This window comes from Arachis hypogaea, chromosome 2, assembly GCF_003086295.3.
Source record: "Arachis hypogaea cultivar Tifrunner chromosome 2, arahy.Tifrunner.gnm2.J5K5, whole genome shotgun sequence".
In the NCBI taxonomy this organism is placed as follows: domain Eukaryota; kingdom Viridiplantae; phylum Streptophyta; class Magnoliopsida; order Fabales; family Fabaceae; genus Arachis; species Arachis hypogaea.
In genome coordinates, this window is record NC_092037.1 from 46,054,258 (window position 1) to 46,066,230 (window position 11,973).

Genomic DNA, 11,973 nt, shown 5'->3' on the forward strand with positions numbered 1-11,973 from the left:
AATTTTTCACACTAGCTCTCAAATTGACTTCTTCTTGTTGAGGAGAGTCGACCAAAAATTTTGCATTAATTGTAAAATTATCTTGGGAAAGAGTTTGACAACACAACATAGGATGCTCGTCATGGATTTTCGCATTGAATAAAAGTTGAGGAAAAGATATCATACGAAGAATCCAAGGACGAGGTGGTGGCGGATGAAAGGTGAGGAACAAAGAAGCTTCCTAAGACGAGTAGGAGAAGCCGCAAAGTGGGATGGGACTGAAAGCGCGGAAGAGATGTGGAGGGAGATGGCAGAAGTTATTAGAAGAATAGCAAAATAAAATTTTAGTGAATCTAAAGGAATAGGACCAAGAGACAAGGAGTCCTGGTGGTGGAATACGAGTGTACAAGAAAAGATAAAGATAAAAAGTGAGCGCTTTAAAGAGTGGTTTTTATGCCACAATGTAGATAATTGGGAAAATCTAAGACGACAAAGAAAGAGATAGAAATGGCTACAAGTGAAGCAAGAACAAGAGCATATGAGGGTCTCTACCAGTCTTTGGGCACAAAAGAAGGAGAAAAAGGTATATATAGAATTGCAAAGAGCCATGAAAGAAGAACGAGATATTTGGATCAGGTTAAGTGCATAAAGGATAAGGATGGTGAGGTACTGTCTCAAGAGGAGAAGATTAATGAAAGATGGAAGAGCTACTTCTACAAGTTATTTAATGAAGGACATAAGACTCTTCTGAGCCTTGGTCGGGTGTGCACAAGGGAATAAGATCAAAACTTTGACTACTATCGAAGGATTCGAGACATCGAGGTAAAAGAGGCCCTAAAGCAGTTGAAAAATGGCAGGGCTGTAGGAGCTGATAATATCTTGATTGAGGTTTGGAAGGGCCTTGGTGGAAAAGGCATAACTGGTTAACCAATATTTTTAATGAGATTTTAATGTCAAAGAAGATGCCTGATGAGTGGAGAAAGAGCACCTTAGTACCTATCTACAAGAATAAGGAGGATTATACTAGAAACTGAGCGCTACCAACTTGCCTTCCGAATTATTATCTATTATTTATTATATGAGCCTGATTCGTTGTTAAAAGTGTAGTTATTTTTCGAGGTACTTTTTTTTTGAAAACATTTGGATTAATAAATAGAATCATTCATAATCAATTCACAAATAATAACAGATAAAATAGTTATAATCAACCACACATAAATATATCTCAAGCAGTTGACAACATTTAGTGATCTAGCCTTTATTAGAGCATAGACTTTTAATTAGAACACCCCTAGATATAGCTAGATAATAACTATATACTTATATATACATACAACATCCTAGGCCCTGACCTGTTCAAGAAGTCCCTAAGCTGGTGCCCAGGCTAGCCTAGACTCTATACTCCCCTAGTCCCTCTAAACCATTAAAACGAGAGAAGGTATGTTCTAAGTCTTCAAAACTCAAGTCAGGTGGAACGTCATCAAAAGGTGGAACATCTTCTACTACTCCTCTGCACGATCATACGTCGGCTTAGAACATATCACTGGTACTTTATTGAGTGGCCGCATAACAGTAACATCGTACAGAGGACTTAGGCTAAATCTCATAGATAAACGGGGTGCAGACATTGGCTGGTCTTATAGTATAAACATATGAATAGAGAACGAGATTCACCCTAGACTCAGAAGACTATCTAGAGCGGAATTCTTTTTGTGAACGGTCAGCAGTGAACTACGGAAGGGTACTCATGCTTCCATCTGAAGGGGAAAGGGAGAGAGAAGGGGGTAAGAACTGGGAAGTTCTTAGTAGAGCCGGGGTTATTAGTTACGTTCATTTATTCGATGTTAATTAGTAGACAAATAATAGAATACAGCAAAGCAGTAAACAGAAGATAAAAATAGATAGAAAAAATAGAGAAAACAAAATACAGAACATGAATAGAAGAATACAAGAAAATAAATCACAGATATAGCATACAAGCAGACAAACATAAAGAATAGATCACACACAAAAAGGAATGCAATAGAGAATGATGCACAAAGAAGAATGATGCATATCTAGTTGTAGGTAACTTAGTTTCCCTACAGAAGCTCTGGGTTGCCTAACGCAACTAATATACATAAAAAAATCTCTTTATTATATTACTCTTATCTTTTTATCTCTTTACTCTGCTCTGGTTATTCTATTCTCTTTGTTTCTCTACTCTGCTCTGATTTTCTCTGTTTAACGTATGTATTTAAAGCTTATGTAAATTTCGGTATGAATAGTTAGTCTGTCCCAAGTATAGGTTCATTAAGTCTATACTGAAATAGTTTGACTTTTCATATAATACCTAACCCTAGCCGCAACTCAAGGACTAACTATGTTGCCCTAGTTCGTTCACTATTCTCTGTTTGTTTCTCTGTCATTAAAACTTTACAGACTTTTTCTTTGATTTTTATCTCTTCTTAAACTTTTTATCTTTCCTTTATCTTTGCCTCACTAACATGTTATTACCACTCCCTAAGTGTTTTATGAAGGTAATTATGAGATTCTGCGCTTAAAGTTGACTTTCTAAAGCTTTTACAAAAAACTGCCTTTTTCGTATTATTTTATTATTTTTATTAAAATATTATTTTTAATTAAAAAATATTATTTAATATTTTATTAATATATTTTCGAGATTTACCCTTTCTTACCCTAAAAGTTATACAAATTCACTTTTTACGACCCGTAACTTTTAATATTTCTACTTTAACCACCCTAACTTTCGGAAATTACCAAATAACCCCCCCCCAAACACCAAAAATTTTAATTTCTTGCCCTTTTTAAGATCTAAAAGGTGTTCTTCAATATTCATTATCACATTCAAAGTGTTCTTCGTGTCCTTCATAAATTTTTCAGATTCTTTCTCTGTTTTTACCCGTTTTTCAATCTTTTTAGCAACCGATTTTTACCATAATTCAAAATAAAATTGCAGCCACTAAAGCCCCATATTTTTCCCTTGATTAAAACACAAATTCAACCCCAATTTAAGGGTTAGGGTTCATTTTTCCCAGCTGCCCAAGAACATAAGTTCATAGCTTGAATTTCATCAAATTTCACCAAATTTTCACCAAAATTTCAACAAGAATCACTCATATAAACAATCAATATCAAGCATAACCAAACCATATCATAATCACACAATTCAAACACAATTAATCAAGATTAATTTTACTAAACCCTACCTTGATTTGATGCTCTAAATCCGGTTACTCTTTGAAGTGTTCTTACAACACTTTTTCCTCCTAATTAAATCCAATCAAGAACAACTTTAAACTCAAAATCATCAACTAACCAAAAATTCAACAGCAGCTTAGGAAGGATATCCTCACCTTAAACTTGCTGGAAATTGAATATCTTTGGCCCACAAGTCAAGCTAAGCAAGAGATCTAAGGAAGAATATCAAGAAAACACATGTTTTAAGCATGCTTTCTTGAAAACCGAAATCAAAGGGGAAAGGGACATCCATCTAACCTTATTTCCAGCCTTGATAAGTTATATGGTTATGTAGAGGAAGAAGAGAGGATCATTTTGGTTTAATCATAGTTTTGATTTGAGTTTTAGTTCAGAAGAAATCAAGCTTTGAAGATTTTGAACTAAGAACTTTTCTCTCTTTTTCTCTCTTTCTATTTTTGGCCACAAGGTGGAAATGAACCAGCCTTGGGGGTCTTGGGGGTGTAGGGTGATTTGTGATTGGTTGGTTTGGAGGTGGGTTAAAATAATATTAAAATATCTCAGGTGTATAACTACTAAAACTAGATGTATCGGAACACTCGAAAAAACATCTCTAAAAATTCTTTTCTGAGCTACTAGCATAAATGACACTAGTAACATATTTAATATGAAAATAAAACATGTATGATGAGGCCTTAGCATTGGTAAATTCATCAGAGAGTACTGGTGCTAAGCTGCATGGTGCACGAAATTGTGATCACACTTTTCACAACTCCGCACAACTAACCAGCAAGTGCACTGGGTCGTCCAAGTAATATCTTACGTGAATAAGGGTCAATCCCATGGAGATTGGCGGCTTGAAGCAAGCTATGGTCATCTTGTAAATCTCAGTCAGGCGGATTCAAATGGTTATGAGGATTTGATAATTAAAAGATAAATAAAGCGAAAATAACATAGAGATACTTATGTAATTCATTGGTGGGAATTTCAGATAAGCGTTTGGAGATGCTTTGTTGCTTCTGAACCTCTACTTTCCTATTGTCTTCATCCAATCATGCGTCCTCCCTTCAATGGCAAGCTGTATGATCCTCTCAGTGAAAATGGTCCGGCTACGGTCTCTGTACGGCTAATCAACTGTCGGATTTCTCGTCTCGGATGAAAAATACCAGGCACAGCTACCGCAGGGCTAATCATATGTCGGTTCTCACTTGTGTTGGAATAAGATCCATTAATCCTTTTGCACACTGTCACTGCGCCCAACATTCGTGAGTTTGAAGCTCTTCATAGTCATCCCTTCCCAGATCCGACTCGGAATACCACAGACAAGGTTTAGACTTTTCGGATCTCAGGAATGTTGTCTATTGATTCTAGCCTATACCACGAATATCCTAATCACGGGGTCCGATGCTCTGTTTTCAGGAGAGACAATGCGAATCCAAGGATTAGAGACCCAAGAGAGTATACTCCAGCTGGCGTCCAATGAATACGTTGAACATCATGTAGACCACTTTGTGGTTGTCAGACACGCGGATCTTGGCTAAGCGAGTACTGAAGATAGTGGGTGATTGTCACGGGTCACCCCTTCAGTCTGACTTAACTGAATTAAGTACAAGAGTATATCTTGGAGAAGAAGTAGGCGTGAATTGAAGGAAAAACAATAGTACCTGCATTAATTCATGAGGAAAAGCAGAGCTCCTCACATTAATCTGTGAGGTGTAAAAACTCCACCGTTGAAAATATATAAGAGAAAAAGGTCTATGCATGGCCGAATGGCTAGCCTCCCCAAAGATGATCATAAAGCTCAAGGATTCCCAAGAAGACCCTCATACAATAGTAAAAAGTGCTATTTATACTAAAATAGTAAATTAGGTTTACAGAAAATGAGTAGATAGTGTAGAAATCCACTTCTGGGGCCCACTTGGTATGTGCTTGGTCTGAGCTTTGAAGCTTTCACGTGCATAGGCCATCCTTGGACTTAAGCGCCATCTTGGGTGCCAGTTTGGGCGTTTAACTCCACCTTTGGTGCCAATTCTGGCATTTTACACCAAAAAAAGGTCTCTGTTAGGCTTTTGGATGCCAGTTTGGGGCATCAAGTCTCAAGAAAAGTATGAACTATTAAACATTTCTGGAAAGCCCAAGATGTCTACATTCCAACGCAATTGAGAGTGTGCTAACTGAGCTTCTGTAGCTCCAGAAAATCCACTTCGAGTGCAGGGAGGGCAGAATCCAACAGCATCTGCAGTCCTTTCTCAGCCTCTGAATCAGATTTTTGCTCAGGTCCCTCAATTTCAGCCAGAAAATACCTGAAATCACAAAAAAAAACAAAGACTCATAGTAAAGTCCAGAAATGTGAATTTTGCATAAAAACTAACAAAAATATACTAAAAAGTAACTAAAACATACTAGAAACTACCTAAAAACAAAGCCAAAAAGCGTATAAATTATCCGCTCATCACAACACCAAACTTAAATTGTTGCTTGTCCCCAAGCAATTGAAAACAAAATAGGATAAAAAGAAGAGAATATACAATAAATTCCAAAATATCAATGAAGCTTAGTTCCAATTAGATGAGCGGGACTAGTAGCTTTTTGCTTCTGAACAGTTTTGGCATCTCACTTTATCCTTTGAAATTTATAATGATTGGCATCTATAAGAACTCAGAATTAAGATAGTGTTATTGATTCTCCTAGTTCAGTATGTTGATTCTTGAACACAGCTACTTAAGTCTTCGCCGTGACCCTAAGCATTTTGTTTTCCAGTATTACCACCGGATACATAAATGCCACAGACACATAACTGGGTGAACCTTTTCAGATTGTGACTCAGCTTTCCTAGAGTCCCCAGTTAGAGGTGTCCAGAGTTCTTAAGCACACTCTTTTTGTTTTGGATCACGACTTTAACCACTCAGTCTCAAACTTTTCACTTGGACCTTCATGACACAAGCACATGGTTAGGGACAGCTTGAATTAGCCACTTAGGCCAGGATTTTTTTCCTTTGGGCCCTCTTATCCAATGATGCTCAAAGTCTTGGATCCCTTTTACCGTTGCCTTTTATTTTAAAGGGCTATTGGCTTTTTTTTCTGCTTGCTTTTTCTTTTTCTTTCTTTTTTTTCTTTATTATTTTTTTCGCCACTTTTTTTCGTAAGCTTTTATTTTTCACTGCTTTTTCTTGCTTTAAGAATCAATTTTATGATTTTTCAGATTATCAATAACATTTCTCTTTGTTCAGCATTCTTTCAAGAGCCAACAATTTTAACATTCATAAACTTCACTATGAAAAATATGCATTGTTCAAACATTTATTCAGAAAACAAAAAATATTACCACCACATAAAAATAATTAAACTAATTTCAAGATAGAATTTGAAATTCATGTACTTCTTGTTCTTTTGCAAATAGAAACATTTTTTCATTTAAGAAAGGTGAAGGATTCTTGGAACATTCATAACTCTAAGACATAGACTCCAAATACTAATGATCATGTAATGAAGACACAAACATAAATAGAAACATCAAGTATAAAAATCAAAAAGCAGAGAAATAAGAATAAGGAAATTAAAGAACGGGTCCACCTTAGTGACGGCGGCTACTTCTTCCTCTTAAAGTTCCTATGGAGTGCTTGAGCTCCTCAATGTCTCTTTCTTGCCTTTGTTGCTCTTCCCTCATGGCTCTTTGGTCCTCTCTAATTTCATGGAGGATAATGGAATGCTCTTGGTGCTCCATCCTTAGTTGCTCCATGTTGGAACTCAAATCCCCTAAAGAGGTGTTGAGTTGTTCCCAATAGTTGTGTGGAGGAAAATGCATCCCTTGAGGCATCTCAGGGATTTCTTGATGAGGGATGGTGCACAAAATTGTGATCATTAACAATGGCACCAAAAACTTGGAGCTCTCAAACGTGAATCACACTTTGTCACAACTTCGCACAACTAACCAGCAAGTGCACTGGGTCGTCCAAGTAATATCTTACGTGAGTAAGGGTCGATCCCACGGAGATTGTTGGTATGAAGCAAGCTATAGTCATCTTGTAAATCTCAGTTAGGCAGATTCAAATGGTTATAATGATTTTCGAATATAAGAATAAATAAAGCATAAAATAAAGATAGAGATACTTATGTAATTCATTGGTAGAAATTTCAGATAAGTGCATGAAGATGTTGTGTTCCTTCTGAATCTCTGCTTTCCTACTGCTTTTATCCAATCATTCTTACTCCTTTCCATGGCAAGCTGTATGTAGGGTGTCACTGTTGTCAATGGCTCTTCCCATCCTCTCAGTTAAAATGGTCTAAATGCTCTGTCACAGCACGACTAATCATCTATCAGTTCTCGATCATGTCGGAATAAAATCTAGTGATTCTTTTGCGTCTGTCACTACGCCCAACAATAGCGAGTTTGAAGCTCATCAAAGTCATTTAATCCCTGAATCCTACTCAGAATACCACAGACAAGGTTTAGATTTTCTGGATTCTCAAGAATGGCCGCCAATGGATTCTAGCTTATACCACGAAGGTTCTGATTAAGGAATCCAAGAGATACACGCTTGATCTAAGGTAGAATAAAAGTGGTTGTCAGGCACGCATTCATAAGGACGGATGATAATGAGTGTCACAGATCATTACATCCATCAGGTTGAAGTGCAGTTAATATCTTAGAATAAGAATAAGCTTGAATTGAATAGAAGAATAATAGTAATTGCATTAATTCTCGAGGTACAGCAGAGCTCCACACCTTAATCTATGGTGTGTAGAAACTCCACCGTTGAAAATACATAAGTGATGGTCCAGGCATGGCCGAATGGCCAGCCCCCCAAAGTCTAAGAACTAATCATCCAAAGATAAGACTTGGTAAAAGAGACACCTAGTACAATAGTAAAAAGTTCTATTTATACTAAACTAGCTACTAGGGTTTACAGAAATAAGTCTAAGTGCAGAAATCCACTTTGGAGGCCCACTTTGGTCTGTGCTTGGGCTTAGCTTAAGTTTTACATGTGCAGAGGCTTCTCTTGGGGTTAAACACCAAGTTGTAACGTGTTTTTGGCGTTTAACTCTAGTTTGTGATGTGTTTCCGGCGTTTTACTCAGAATGCAGCATGGAACTGGCATTTAACTCGATTAAAGTGTGGACTATTAATATTTTTGGAAAGCTCTGGATGTCTAATTTCCAACGCAATTGAGAGCGCGCTATTTAGAGTTCTTTAGCTCTAGAAAATTTATTTTGAGTGCAGGGAGGTCAGAATCCAACAGCATTAGCAATCCTTTTTCAGCCTGAATCACATTTTTGCTCAGGTCCCTCAATTTCAGCCAGAAAATACCTGAAGTCACAGAAAAACACACAAACTCATAGTAAAGTTCAGAAATGTGAATTTTGCATAAAAACTAATAAAAACATCCCTAAAAGTAGCTAGATCCTACTAAAAACTACCTAAAAATAATGCCAAAAAGCGTATAAATTATCCGCACATCACAACACCAAACTTAAATTGTTGCTTGTCCCCAAGCAACTGAAAATCAAATAGGATAAAAAGAAGAGAATATATTATAAATCTCAAAATATCAATGAATATTAGTTCTAATTAGATGAGCGGGACTTGTAGCTTTTTGCTTCTAAACAGTTTTGGCATCTCACTTTATCCTTTGAAGTTTAGAATGATTGGCATCTCTAGGAATTCAGAGTTCAGATAGTGTTATTGATTCTCCTAGTTGAGTATGTTGATTCTTGAATACAGCTACTTTTATGAGTCTTGGCCGTGGCCCTAAGCATTTTGTTTTCCAGTATTACCACCGGATACATAAATGCCACAGACACATGACTGGGTGAACCTTTTCAGATTGTGACTCAGCTTTGCTAAAGTCCCTAGTTAGAGGTGTCCAGAGCTCTTAACCACACTCTTTTTGCTTTGGATCACGACTTTAACCACTCAGTCTCAAGCTTTTCACTTGGACCTGCATGCCACAAGCACATGGTTAGGGACAGCTTGATTTAGCCGCTTAGGCCTGGATTTATTTCCTTGGGCCCTCCTATCCATTGATGCTCAAAGCCTTGTATCCTTTTTAACCTTGCCTTTTGATTTTAAGGGCTATTGGCTTTTTCTGCTTGCTTTTTCTATTTCTTTTATATTATATTATATATATTGCCATTTTTTTTCGCAAGCTTTGTCCTTCACTGCTTTTTCTTACTTCAAGAATCAATTTTATGATTTTTTAGATTATCAATAATATTTCTCTTGTTCATCATTCTTTCAAGAGCCAACAATTTTAACATTCATAAACAACAAGATCAAAAATATGCCTGTTCAAGCATTCATTCAGAGAACAAAAAGTATTGTCACCACATCAATATAATTAAACTAATTTCAGGGATAAATTCGAAACTCATGTACTTCTTGTTCTTTTGTATTAGAAACATTTTTCATTTAAGAAAGGTGAAGGATTCATGGAATTATTCATAGCCTTAAGACATAGACTCTAGATACTAATGATCATGTAATAAAGACACAAACATAGACAAATATGAAGCTTAAAAACCAAAAAACAGAGAGATAAGAACAAGGAAGTTAAGGAATGAGTCCACCTTAGTGATGGTGGCACCTTCTCCTTGAAGGACCAATGGTGTTCTTGAGCTCCTCTATGTCTCTTCCTTGCCTTTGTTGCTCCTCCCTCATAGCTCTTTGATCTTCTCTAATCTCATTGAGAATGATGGAGTGTTCTTGGTGGTCCACCCTTAATTGGTTCATGTCATGACTCAATCCTTCTAGAGAAGTGTTGAGTTGTTCCCAATAGTTGTTTGGAGGAAAATGTATCCCTTAAGGCATCTCAGAGATTTCTTGATGATGAGCTTCCTCATGCGTCTCTTGAGATCCATGAATAGGCTCTCTTGTTTGCTCCATCCTCTTCTTAGTGATGGGATTGTCCTCTTCAATCAGGATGTCTCCTTCTATGACAACTCCAGCTAAGTAGCATAGATGGGAAATGAGATGAGAAAAAGCTAGCCTTGCCAAGGTGGAGGGCTTTTCAGCTACTTTTTAGAGTTCTCGGGAGATGACTTCATGAACTTCTACTTCCTCTCCAATCATGATGCTATGGATCATGATGGCCCAATCCACAATTACTTCGGATCGGTTGCTAGTGGGGATGATAGAACGTTGGATGAACTCCAACCATCCTCTGGCCACAGGTTTAAGGTACAGTCTTCTCAATTGAACCAGCTTTCCTTTTGAGTCTCTTTTCTATTGAGCTCCTTCCACACATATGTCCATGAGGACTTAGTCCAACCTTTGATCAAAGTTGACCCTTCTAGTGTAGGGGCATGCATCTTCTTGCATCATAGGCAAGTTGAACGCCAACTTTATGTTCTCCAGACTGAAATCTAAGAATTTCCCTCGAACCATTGTAAGCCAATTCTTTGGATTCGGGTTCATACTTTGATCATGGTTCCTAGTGATCCATGCATTGGCATCGAACTCTTGAACAATTAAGATTCCAACTTGTTGAATGGGGTTGGTAAGAACTTCCCAACCTCTTTTTTGGATCGTATGTCGGATCTCTGGATACTCATTTTTCTTGAGCATTAAAGGGACCTCAGGGATCACCTTCTTCTTGGCCACGACTTCATAGAAGTGGTCTTGATGGGCTTTTGAGATGAATCTCTCCATCTCCCATGACTCGAAGGTGGAAGCTTTTGTCTTCCCTTTTCTCTTTCTAGAGGTTTCTCCGGCCTTAGGTGCCATCAATGGTTATGGAAAAATAAAAAAGCTATACTTTTACCAGGTTTATATAGTGGAGGGAAAGGAGTTAGGATTCAGTCATTTAGGGTGGGTTTGGGTGGGAAAGAGATTTTGAATTTGAAGGTAGGTGGGGTTTATGGGGAAGAGAGGATGGATGTGAGTGGTGAGAGGTGATGGGAAAGAGTGATTGAGGTGATTGGTGAATGATGTTTGGGGAAGAGTGTTATGAAAAGGTGTGAGAGAGAGGGAGAAGGTAGGTGGAGATCCTGTGGGGTCCACAGATCCTGAGGTGATTCTGTGGGGTCCACAGATCCTGAGGTGTCAAGGATTTCTCATCATTGCACCATTTAGGCATGTAAAATGCCCTTTGTATGCAATCCTGGTGTTTAATGCCAGAATGCAGCATGTTTCTGGCGTTAAACGTCACCTCCATGCTTGTTTTGGGCGTTCAACGCCAATCTGCAGCATGTTTCTGGCGTTGAATGCCACTTCCATGCTTGTTTCTAGCGTTTAACGCCAGCTCTCCTCAGGGTGTAGTCCTGGCATTTAAATGCCAGACTGCTGCTTATTTCTAGCATTCAACGCCAGCTTCATGCTCTGTTCTGGCGTTAAACGCCAGCCAGATGCTCCTTACTGGCGTTTAAATGCCAGTAAGCTCTTCCTCCATGGTGTGCTTTTTCTTCTGCTATTTTTGATTCTGTTTTTAATTTTTGCAATTGTTTTGTGACTCCACATGATCATAAACCTAATAAAACATAAAAGAACAATAGAAATATAGATAAATAAAAATTAGGTTGCCTCCCAATAAGCGCTTCTTTAATGTCAATAGCTTGACAGTGAGCTCTCATGGAGCTTCACAGATGTTCAGAGCATTGTTGGGAACTCTCAACACTAAACTTAGAGTTTGAATGTGGGGGTTCAACACCAAACATAGAGTTTGGTTGTGGCCTCCCAACACCAAACTTAGAGTTTGATTGTGGGGGCTTTGTTTGACTCTGTATTGAGAGAAGCTTTTCATGCTTCCTCTCCATCGTTGCAGAGGAAGATCCTTAAGCTTTAAACACAAGGTAGTCCCC